A 12,618-nucleotide genomic window follows, 5' to 3' on the forward strand; every position below is an offset into this window, starting at 1 on the left:
GGTTAATGTCACAGAATTGTCCATGCCCGTGTCCGGGCTGGATGGAGGCAGAGCAGGGTCCTTTCCCATGTCTTTGATCTCCTGTAACAGAATGGAATCTTCTGCAATAAGGGTTGGAGACTGGATGCGCTGTACAACTGCTGTGGTGGGCTGCACTGATTTATGCAGGCTGTGGTATTTACGCAGTTTCAACTTGCGCATGTATTTGTACAAATCAATTTTTGTTGTTGCATAATCAAAGTTAGATTTGGCACTGTAAGATAAGCCCAAGGAGAGTATAGATATTTCTTTGGGGGTTAGAGGCACATCAGTGAGGTTAACTACTGTTTGCAATTCATCAGATCCCTTACTTATCTGTGGTTCCACTGTTTCTGCTGCTTTTTTGCATTGTTCGTTGATCCTCCACTGTTTGTTGCTTCGCCTCCTTGCTGCCCGCTTTGTGTTGGCATTTTGGTTGCGTTTGCACCCTGGGCACTGGAGCGGAGGGTCTGTTTGCGGTCTCGCTGGACCACTGCTAACTCCTGTGCAGGGGTGAATTTGCGAAACCCCGCCCTCTGAGTACGTATCAGCTCATTGTCAGATTCACCATCGACATTCGAGCTGCCATCGGAAATAGATGAATGCAAAAACCACAGGTGATGGACAGAATGCAGAACAATGTCATACATTCACCCCAGTACAGAGATCTGGGCCTAAATCCATCGTTTTTTTGCACTCCACACCACCCCAGTTCAGACATGGCCATATGCAAATCAGTCTGACACTGTGCCTCATGGGAACAGTCCAGCCCGAACTGCCAAGCCATGCCTTCCCTGGACCAGAAACAAGCTTCCGAGGACCGGTTTCTGGCATTCCAGCCGTCTTCAGCCCGGTTTGCTTGAATCCAGTGGTGTGGAGTGCATGGGACTCACGTCTGAGCATACCCATCCCACTCGGGGTGACCAATGCAAAAACCACAGGTGATGGACAGAATGCAGAACAATATCATACATTCACCCCAGTACAGAGATCTTGACCTAAATCCATCATTTTTTTGCACTCCACACCACCCCAGTTCAGACATGGCCAAATCGGAAATAGATGAGGCATCAGCCCCTACCACCTGTGATGTCTGTTTTGCCGGCTGCATGTTAGTCACTGGAGTTATATGTACAGTTTTCAGGCGATCGTATTTTTTTGGCAAATGTAAAAATTTGGCCATGCTCATAATCGAGGTGGTCTCTCTGAAATGTATTTGCTTTACGCCGCTTTATCACGTCCTCTTCTCTCTTTAAGAGAACCAACATTCCTTCCCAGTATTTTAACATAAGTGGTGAGCTTGGTAATTTGTCTATTTCCTCATTGAGTCTGTCAATTTCAACAAGTAGTTTTGCCCTATCTGTTTCTGCGTATTTAATAAGAATTGACATAAGCTTTCTGGAGGACTCGAGATTGCATTCCGCCCAGTCAACAAGCATACACGGGTCGGGGTTCACGTAAGATGGAGCTAACATAATCCTTAAACCACGCGGAACCCTACCAACCTCCAAATATCCAGTCAATGAACAATGTTCCCACCATTTCGATTGTTCGGCTTTACTGGCTTTCTCTAAAGCCTTGAACAAATCCTTTAAGCTGCCATGCGAATCTTGAGGGGTGGCTGCCACCACAATTGCTGTTCCATCCCCAGCCGGGAAATCTGTAAACATACTTCTCGCTGCCTCAACTTGTCCCTGTAACGTGTCGGCAGACATGGTGCTTTCGTTGTGAGCGTTTCAGTATCAAAACTGTGTTATTCCATTATTTAAACAAAGTCTGTAACGGAAAACAACCACACTCCACACTGGACTTACTATGGAGCTCCGTTGGCCGGCAGGTACTGACGATGCAGCTCGTGTCCTGGGTCAGCGAACACCGACCTCCTACCCGGAACCACTCCGAGACACTTCCCCGCTCTACGTCCGGAACTTCCACACTCCCGGGGCAATCCGGTTACTCCTCACGGAGTGAAAGAAGGAGATCCCAGCTGAAATCGCTGCTTTGCACCAGAGAGCCCAGTCGTGGAGGGGTTCGCCAATTCCGGGGCAGCAATCCCGGAAATATTTTAGGCAGAAAAACATCTCCAGCAGTCACGCAGGTTTGATAGACGAGACAAACCCAGATACTGGTGCTGATTATTTTATTTTGCTCACCACCACACCACCATTACGCGTTTCGGTCAAGCAAGGCCTTGATCACATGACAACGTTGTAGAGGCATATGTGCTCAATTTAAAGTGCTAGTGCCAACAAAAAAAGTATTCATTTCATAGACATGGAAAACATCCTATCTGAAAAACATTACTGCATAAATGCATGTATGCATGTAAGTAACCTTGTAAAGTGCTAGTGCTGCATATGTACTGTACCAGGGTATGTACAACAGGATGATACTAATTGAGTCTATAATTATAAATTCATAAATAAATATAAATATAAATATAAATACACATATCAATATAGCAGCAATATATACCTTGTAACACAAATGAATAGCTAGGTATGGTTTTTAAAATTAATATTATTATTACTACACCACATTATCATTGTTATCCTGATCCTATCTATAGACATACAATTTATTTGTTCAGTTATTGTAACGTAACTATGCCATTTGAGCGGGTCCTGAGTTCTGATTTAGTGCCCTTGCTAAAGCCATGCGTCTGAATTAAACAAGACACAGGCAGAACCTCAAGTGTTACGCATTGTAATTACTAACAATTGATGGGAAATGACACCCGAGTGGGTAAGGCAGTTTAAGCATACAATGTTCAAAGATTAGCATACGTGCAAATTCAGCAATAAATATTGGCATAAAAATATAAAAATAGTGCTACCTAGTGAAAATGTGAAATTACAAAGTGATTACATAAAAACAAAACTTTTATACAATAGAAAAATATAGTTGAGATAGCTGGTATGTTTACATATATACAGTTAATTAATTATGTGGACAGTATTCATAAGTATGTGTGGCAGTCCTCCCCTGCATTGAGACCATTAGGGGTCTTAGTATCAAAAAAAATTATGTGTCTGGTCTCTAATCTATGCAACAGCAAATCTCGATCTCCTCCTCTCCTCTGTGATGGTACCGTATCTATGACAAAGTATCTCAATCCTGCAGGAGTTTTGCCGTGTAACTCCTCAAAATGCCTGGCTACCCGGTACGCAGTGTTGCCGTTGGTAATGGCCCGTAGGTGCTGAAGGATGCGTTTGTGCACCTGTGGTCTCGTGCTACCAACGTAACGAAGACCACATGCGCATTCCCGAACACACACTGCGTACTCGGTGCGGCATGTCAATTTATATTTAATTACAATGGGTTTGTTACTAAATGGAGTAGAATATTCTTTTCTACTTATTCCATTTTTTACATGCTTACACAAGAGGAGCACTTGAGGAAGCCCCTACTTGAGTCCAACCACAAACCTGTGGTCCTAATATCAGGTGATACCAGAAACCAAACAATTGCTCATGGTCCTAGCTCTTTTGTAGGCTTGCTGGGGGTGCCCTTAACCTGACTGCCTAGAACTGGATCACTAGATATGAGTGCCCAGTTGCATTTAACTATGTTTCTGATAGTCGAATGCTGGTTGTTGAATGTAAAGATGAGTGTAGTTTCTTTATCCTCAAATCTCGATGTAACATTCCTGCTTTGAATAGTTTTAGCCAGTAAGATTGTTCTGTCTAGAGAGTTCGCTCTATTGATAGCTTTGTATATATTCTCACTAAAGTAACCTCTTTGCAGGAATCTATATTTGCAAGCTAACTGGGCCTCTTCACAGTCAATATCGGTGCTACAAATCCTCCTGATGCGGAGCATTTCCCCATAGGGAATGCTCCTTATCAGGTGGGCAGAATGGTGACTACCTGCATGAAGGACACTGTTACCCGCAGTTGGCTTGCGGTAGAGTTTGGTTTGCAGTTTCCCCCCACGATGAAAAACCTCCACATCTAATAAACAGATTGATGTATCGCTGATATGGGCAGTAAATTGTAGGTTAAGGTTATTGTGGTTCAATTTGTCAATGAACTTGGCTGCCTCAGAATGTGACCCATCCCAAAGTACAAAGAGATCGTCTATATAACATAGCCACTTTATGATTTTAGTATTCATGATATCGCCGAAATTTGGCATATATAAAATAATAAACAAAGTGTAAGAATGACTGTGTCCATATCAGGGTATACAACAGCTTCCAGTCAATCCCATGGACTGTCCTGCGGTTAGCCATGCGCCAACCTTAGCCAAAGTGTATGGCTCTGGGTAACTTGATATGTCTCCCACAACTCGTTCATATGAAACCCGGGTCAATGTTCATGCATGACACTTATCGTTTCTACACAAATAAAATTGATTCACAAACTCTATCAGTGTTCTCTCTTCTACACGATCAATTCCGTTGGTCGCAAATCCGCCAAAGATTCTCTGGATCACCAGTGGAGTAGATCCGCTACTGCCGTACTTCATATTACAGTGTATTATAGATTAACCCTGTTTTAGTTATCAGCAAAAAAAGTGAATAAGGAAAGAACAGAAGAGAGAAACATAAGAGGATTATAAAGTAACAAAAATGTGCAGGTTAAAATCATGTCAAATTCTTGTCTATGTGACGAGCAACAACAGAGCACTTTCCATAATCATCTGCCTACAAGGCATGCCATTACCCCCAGATCAACATTCATCACTTCCTCAGTATTGAATCCCACCAGTATCTTGGTGTTCAATTCAACTATCTATCTTGACTCCAACCTTCTTAGAGCTAATTTTCTGTCACGACCTTTTGTGATAGGTTTGATTCTGTCTATGGCAAGAAACCTCAAAAGACCATTGTCTTTGTTGTTTACCTGTGCAAAATGTGTGGCTACCGGATAATGCCTATCCTCATGAGTGATTGCCCCCAAATCTTCCAGTTCCCTCTTGTTCACTGGATGGGTGGTACTACCAATGTGACACCTGTTGCAAGGACACATTAATAAATTTACAGTAAAGTTGGATTTGCAATTGAGAAATTTGTCAATCTCTCTAGTCTTGCCAGAGTGAGGTGTGTCTCTGCTATTACTGCACTTTTTGGATGTATATAAACCCTTCCTTTAATTGGTTAACCACCTTGCTTACCTTTGAATACCATTGTTGCTCAGCCTTTCTTTCAAACACACACACCCTATCAATAGGTGATCTTGTGGTTTTAAGTCAGTTTGTCTTTGAGGCTCTCCTTGCTGTGTAAGATGCACAAGAGTTTGACTAAAATCTCCCTCATATCTTTAGAGTTATGGTTGAATGTGGTGCTAAATCTCATGTCCCCACTTCCCGAATTGTTGTCACAGGGTCTTTTGGGGATGAGTAGGTCATGCCTGGGGACTTTCTTAGGTTCCTCTAAGGCCCTGTGTCATATTAGTTCTGAGTAGCCTCTTTCTGTGAATCTTTGGAGCATGGTGGCACTCTTTTGTAAAAATCTCTCCTCCGTGCTGCAAATAAGTCTAGTCCGTAATAGCTCTCCATAAGGGATGCACTGTATGAGAGATTTTGGGTGGCTGCTATTAGCATGGAGTACCGTGTTGCCCGCTATACTCTTCCTATGCAAAATGGTGGGGATAGCATTGTTTGTTATTTTTTCATTAACATCCAGAAAGTCAATGGAGCTCTCACTTATCTTGGTTGTGAATTTTAGGTTAAGCTCATTGTAATTCAAACTGCTGACAAAACTGTCCACCTCCACCCATCCTCCTCTACAAATAATGAAGGGGTCATCCATGAAGTGCACCCAGAGAATGACATGTGAAGAGAATGCTTCAAGGGACCCACCACCTGTTCCCCCCACCACCCTAGGAACAGTTTACTGAGGATGAGGTAAACATGTCCCTATGGCAGTCCCCTGCTTTTGCTTGAATAATTTGTCATCAAAGATGAATACATTGTTTCTTAGGCAAGGTTCTATCATCTCAATGATCATTTCAATATGAAACAATTATGAGAGGAAACTTGATAAAAAAAATGACTGCAAGCTGTAACCCTTTTTTTTGCTTAATGCTAGTATACAGGTTGCCTATGTCTAAAGTCAAACCCTTCCCTTTTTCTGATGACAATATTATTGCCTGCTTGTAGACTATTAACCTCATCCGTGCGGTGCAGATTTACCGCCGGTGCTGGGACCTAATGAAAATGGGTGTGGTCATGACGGAACGGTACCGTCATGAGCACAGCTCGACCGATGCTCATGACGGAACCGTTCCGTCATGAGCATCGAAGGGGTTAATGACTGCTCTCTCATTGGGGCCCAAGTTATCAAATTTCCATCTATACTACGGCTTTCTGTTCTTCTTGGTGAATTTCTTCAAATTTTGAATAGTCACAGCCTTAAAGGCATAAATGGCATCAAAGGGCAAGATGGGCATAAAGGTTGATATTTCCCCAAGTGGGATGATCTTTTTTCATAGAATGCCAAGTATGTAACTTCAGTTTCCTAGTAAACTCAAAATGTGTCTGTGGCATTATGAACAGTTGAAGGACGTTGAGAGATAAAAGTAGCGACTTAATCGTAAAATCTACAATTCATCATCGGTGAAAACATGATCAGATAGATTGACAACACTCTTACTCTGTGCCTCCATGGTCCTGACTTCTAACCCCTCAACACATTTCCCTTGGGGATTGATGCTTTTACCCCATTGGCTCCTTCATTTTTTGTGTTTGCTCCTCGTCCTTGTCCTTTTCCTCTTCACCTGCTTCTTCCTTTTCCTTATTATTTATGCCAATTCTGTTGGTTTCTCTCTTGGTTTATCATCTGCAGTTCCTGCCAAAAATTTCTCAGTCTGCTATTACTTGGTCCGGGAGTGTTCATCTCCCATCTTCCAAGATGTCACTGTCACTTAGTTCACTGTTGCTTGTGACATATTCTTTATCATTTAATGCATGAGTAGGTTGGTTGGCAACTGTTAAAATCCTCCCACCCTCTTAATGTTTTGGTCTCTCAGAAACATGCAATGTTTTCTAAATTTTGTTTCTTCTAATTAAATAACTTTTTTATTTACTTCCTTCATGGATTTTTCATAAGACTCTTTACTTTCTGTGCTCTGTAAATACTCAGTCAGTTGTTCAATTTCCTGTAGTACCTTTGAACTCTCTTATAATGCATATTGTACTATGATCTACACCATAACTACTGAGCGATTGTCGCTGTTCACAGCCCGTTCTTGTAGTATTTCAGGGTTAGATCCTTCATAAGTAGGAATTGTCATGATGCTCAGCCCTTCAGGGATCCGGCCACATTCGAGATATTTGTCTAAAGTGGTGGCTTCCCACCACTTCCTAATTTCTTGTCTTGCCATTTTCTCTAATTTGCTATTCCTGTCTAATAGAGATGGACTGCCCATGTCAGCAATGTTCTCCAAGGTGCTATGTTTAAATAGGGCATCTGATGCTTGTCTTCTTCTCCCATCTGTTGGTGCAACCCCTGCACTTAAGTCTGTCATTATCTAGGCAAAATCGGGTGAAAACCTCTGCTAATGGCAAGACTGCCTGCTCCCTTAAATGCAGCTACAAGCACATCAATCATCTGAGACAGAGGTCTCAGTGGCGAGGGCAGTCCATCAACACACATTACTATGCACACCTGTCATCTAAAAAGGTCTGTCTGGAGAGGCCAATTTTACCCCACACCCTGCTACACACACCTGTCATTTAAGAGATGGGTCTCAGTGGAAAGGATACTCATTCCCATATACTACTATTTCCCCACAATTTTGTTGCGCTCCCAGGAGACTTTAAAGAGAGCTCACAGGCTCCAAGGAGTGGAGCTCGCTGCATGGTCATGTGCGATCTCAAGAGTGTCTCACAAGACCCTGATGGATAATTACTGAGCCTGACATGCAGTGTTTTACCATACGATAAAAGAGGCAGTGTTTCTGAACATTCGAGAGAAAGAATTTGCAATCTGTTAATATAAGGCCTAGTGTTTTTATAAACCTTAGAGTACACATTTTTAACACCTCTGAGATTTTTGAGTAGAGATTATGGTATTTCAAGAGCAAAACTGTAACTTTTCTTTTTTTTGTTATTTTGTCTTTTCTTAGGAGGAAAATGGAAAATACAAGCTCTCAAAAATGGAAGAACCAAGTCACACAATATATGAAGGAGGAAAACAAAAATTGTTTGCTATGGGAGAAAAAGGGAACAGTGACTGTGTGGAAACTCAGTGAAAAAAAATAATTGTAGAACTGATGTTGCTCTTTTTTTCTATTTTCTCAGTTTTATATAGAACGATCTTGACTCAAAATCAGGTATCAGAGCGCTCTATATGAGCACCAGTTGAGTTTCATGAGGACACATTCATTTTTGTTAGGCACAGGGAGATTAAGTGATTTGCCCAGAATCACAGGATGTTGAGAGTCGTTGCGAGTCTCAAACCCGGTTACCCAAATTTGAGGTTGACCGCCCTTGCCAGTATGCTACAACGTCTCCCCATTCTTAATGCCTACTGCAACATTTGTATCCTTGGAGAAGCATTTCTGTGTAGCCCCACTTGTTTTTGATGATAAAATTACCTACTTACTTAAACAGCAAAAAAGAGCTTTATTTAAGTAAAGAGGGAGTTTATCTGCTTGAGCAGTAAATATTTGGGGAGAGGCAGTATCTGCCAGTTGAGAGAATATGTAGACAGCTGAATAGCTGTCTAGTTTGGCTAAACAAACTAAGTTTGCCTTAGCAGTCCTTTCAGAATGACAACAGTGGCTGTTTCTATATTCCAGCTGAACTTGTTTTTGCAAATATTATTAAACTACAATTTTGCATAGACTATTTTGTCACACAGTCTGACAAAAAAAGACTATTCAAGAAGATTCAAGGACTGTTCAAGGAAATATTGTTTGGCAGGTTAAGGTAGCTGAAAGTAAGGAAAAGAAGATCGACGTACATCAATATCCAGTAGGCAAATGAAGCAAAAGGGAAGGAGTTGTTGGCACCTGGTAATGAGAGTAACAAAAACATGTAAGTTAGTAAAGTTTGCTGTTTTGTTTGTTTTACAGTTGTTTATGTAGTTTGTTAATGTAGCTGTTGTTTATAATGTTGTTATTTTTAAAGATTATAGTTACAATTGATTTATTTCTTTAAAAGCTTTTAAATATTTGAATATTGTTACAGTGTTGCAATGTTGACTTATACTGGCATTTCCATCTACAAGAACTGAAACTGTCCTGCTGCATTTATACTTTTGTATACAGTACAATGGACATATTGAAGGTTCTTCACACTGTAGTATAACGTTTTTTATACAAGAGAGCAGTTTTACACAGATGTGACTGCATGCAAGGCCGATAAGATCTGGTCTGCTGAATGGTGGCCAGTCTCCCTCGGTCCCTGCCCCTCTCCCAAATCCTCAGTCAGAAATCTCGGGGTGATAATTGGTAACAAGCTATCTATGAGTAGTCTGAGGAAGATCTTTAAATGGATCCCTCTTCCATCCCGCATGCCCATTGTGCAGGGACTTATTGTCAGTCGGTTAGACTATGAGAACTCGCTATTGTCCTCAACTAACACCACTCTTCTGGCCCGTTAGCATGTCCTGAAAAATACTGGTGCCAGACTGGTGCTTAATCTCCCCCCGCGCACCCCATCTCTGCCCTGCCTAAAAACCCTGCACTGGCTCCCAATAAAGAAGCGCATGCAATTTAAGTTATGTTGCCTAGTCCACAAAACCATCAATGGACATGGACCAACATACATACAACAAAAGCTCAAACCTCACAATCCGGTAAGATCTCTCAGATCCTCCAGCAAGTCACTTCTGCTGGAGGATCTGAGAGGGTACGCACGGTCAGAAATGGCGATAGGGCCTTTAGTAAAACAGCCCCCGAAGCCTGGAATTCCCTGCCCCTCCAGATCAGGACAGAACCTAACCATCTAAGGTTGCGTAAGCACTTAAAAACCTGGCCCTCTCTGGCTACCAACCCATAGTCCTGCTCTATGTATCTGTACTGAGGTATCTGTTAGCGCTCTGAGACCTTTGGGTGATTTATACGCTCTATAAATTCATTTTACATTACATTAAATTACATGCTCATTGTATACTATGCACTGCTGTCAGTTGGTGGAGAGGAAAGTTCACTCCCACATGTTATTATATATGCTTGTTACTCTTGTGAGAAGTTTCAGTGGAGAGGTTTGGCTCTGTGTACACCTTACTACACATGCCCTTCTCATAAGGAGATGTCTGAGAAAGAAGTGAGTATGCCCTTACATTCAAATTGGAACACCGGTTGTCCAAGACACAGTGTGTCAACAGAGACGATACTCCATTTTATACTATAATACAAACATTCATTATCATGAAGAGAAGTATGAGCAGACAGTGCCCACAGCCTACTTTGCACATCAGGGTAGATGTCTGAGCTGAACTGACAGTCTCTCGATACACCAGTCTGTATGCCTGTATTCTATCAGAAACTTCTCAGCATAAAGCTCATTTCCGCCCCACACCCTAGTTGTAGATCTGTCATTCAAGAGACATGTCGCAGCAGATATGCCAGTCCTTTCCCTCATCCTACTATGCATACCTATCATTCAAGAGAGAGATCTAAGGATAGGGGGTAGTCCTTTCCTAACCCCTATGACATGCACCTGTCATCTCAGAGAGAGGTCTCGGCAGAGAGGCCAGTCCCTCCCAACACCCTACTATGCACACCTGTGATGTGAGAGACAGGTGTCAGTGCAGAGGCCAGTTCCTTTCTACAACCTCATATGGAAAACCATCATCTGAGATAGGGAGTCTGAGCAGAAAGGCTATTCTATCTCCATATTGTAGTATGTTATCTATCAAAGAAGAGAGAGACCTCAGTGAAGAGGCAAATCACAGAAGACACCCTACTACACAGCTGTGTCATCTAAGGCAGAGGTCCTAGCAAACAGGTCAGTTTTCCTCATCGCCGCCTACTATAAACACCTGTCATCAGGGACAGATTTCTCATGGTAGAGTTTAGTCCCTTTCCACATCCTATTATGCATCAGTTTAATGCTAGACAGATAGCATTTAGTAAAGAGAGCAGTCTCTGTTTATTTATTAGCAGAGAAATCCCAGAGAGACATTTGTGCAGAGAGGCCAGTATCACCCCATACCCTACTATGCACAGGTGTTATTCAAGAGAATGCTGTTGACAAAGAGGCCTCTCCTTCCCAACACCATACTGCACATCCATGCTGTCTTGAAGAGCTGTGTTAGTAGAGAGATTTTTCTCCACAATTCTGTATATGTCTGTCAAACTTCCAGAGTTTGTTGACAGATCAAAATAAATGATTACATCATCACACAACAAGTAAAACAATGTGTCATTCATTCCAACGACTACATGCGTTTGGTAAAAGAACATTGAGAAGATGACACATGGATAAAACAGCTCTAGCTTTTTTAAATTCACAAAATCAAATTGTTTAAAAAGAAGAAAATAGGAAATCTGCATGTATCAGACTCACTCAAGGTCTCACAAAAAAAACATTAAAGTTTCAATATTTCTTTTTGTCTGATGGCCCAGGCTGCGTAAAGAAATTTAAAGAGTTAGACCACTACCACTTGGGTGGATTTGGTCTTACAGATCCTGGAGGTCTTAATTTGGTCTTTGATTAAGAAATTCCTACATAAAGGGGCAATCCACCTCCTTCTGGGCAAAACATATTTAGGGCAGCAAAAAAGTAGGTGCTCATCTGTTTCATCAGTGTTGGTGCAAAATGTACAGTTTCTGGTACCATCCACCGAAAAAGCCCAACGTACGGCAAAGGCAGTAATGGGGAGGGCACTGTACCGAAAGTGCAGGATCAAACTGCGGGCACGTGGTGGTCTAATGTAATCCAAGAACATTTAAGCCTTGGGTAGATCTTTATGCATTAAAACACATTTGGTATTGTTCTTCTACGGCTGCTCTGATCTATCTGTGAGCTTGCCAACTCTCAATATCTTTGCTGAACTATTGGAGCAGCATTATTTGGGATAGCCCATCCCAGCTCAGACCATACCCTCTTCACAATCATTAACCCCTCGATTTTCAGAAGTGCTTGCTTACACTGCATAACCTCATTACCTGTAGCTTTGCAGTACTATAATGGCAGGGCCACTGGAATCATGCAGCAGGGGAAGGCCAAATTATGCGGCAGGGTTGAGTAAATTATGCCGCTAGAATAGCCAAATTATGCAGCATTATGCAGCACATTTTGTAATAGCATTACTTTGTTACTTCATCATTTTTAAACTTAATAAAACTGTGTAAGCATTGGTTGCATCTCATTAGTAACAGTTTAACATCCAAATATAGCAATAGAGCATCAGAAAGGTGATCAATCAAGCTTTGCAAAGGGCCTTTCACTGTGTGGTAGCACATTTTGTCGCATTTCTGAGCCAGAAACAAAATTATTTTTTGTTAAAATCTGCAGAATATGCGGCAGATGATGGATTATGTGGCAAATGTGACAAAACTATAGTTATGTGAAAACCACTGCAGCCACACAATTGCATTATTCCAGTGGCCCTGTCTAAGAGTCAATAAGCAGACCCAAAACAATAGCGGTCTTAACGTTGCAAGCTCAGCAACAGAATGGATCCTAAGATCTAATGTTAGG

The sequence above is a fragment of the Lissotriton vulgaris genome, chromosome 8 (genome assembly GCF_964263255.1).
Source record: "Lissotriton vulgaris chromosome 8, aLisVul1.2, whole genome shotgun sequence".
Classification (NCBI taxonomy): Eukaryota; Metazoa; Chordata; class Amphibia; order Caudata; family Salamandridae; genus Lissotriton; species Lissotriton vulgaris.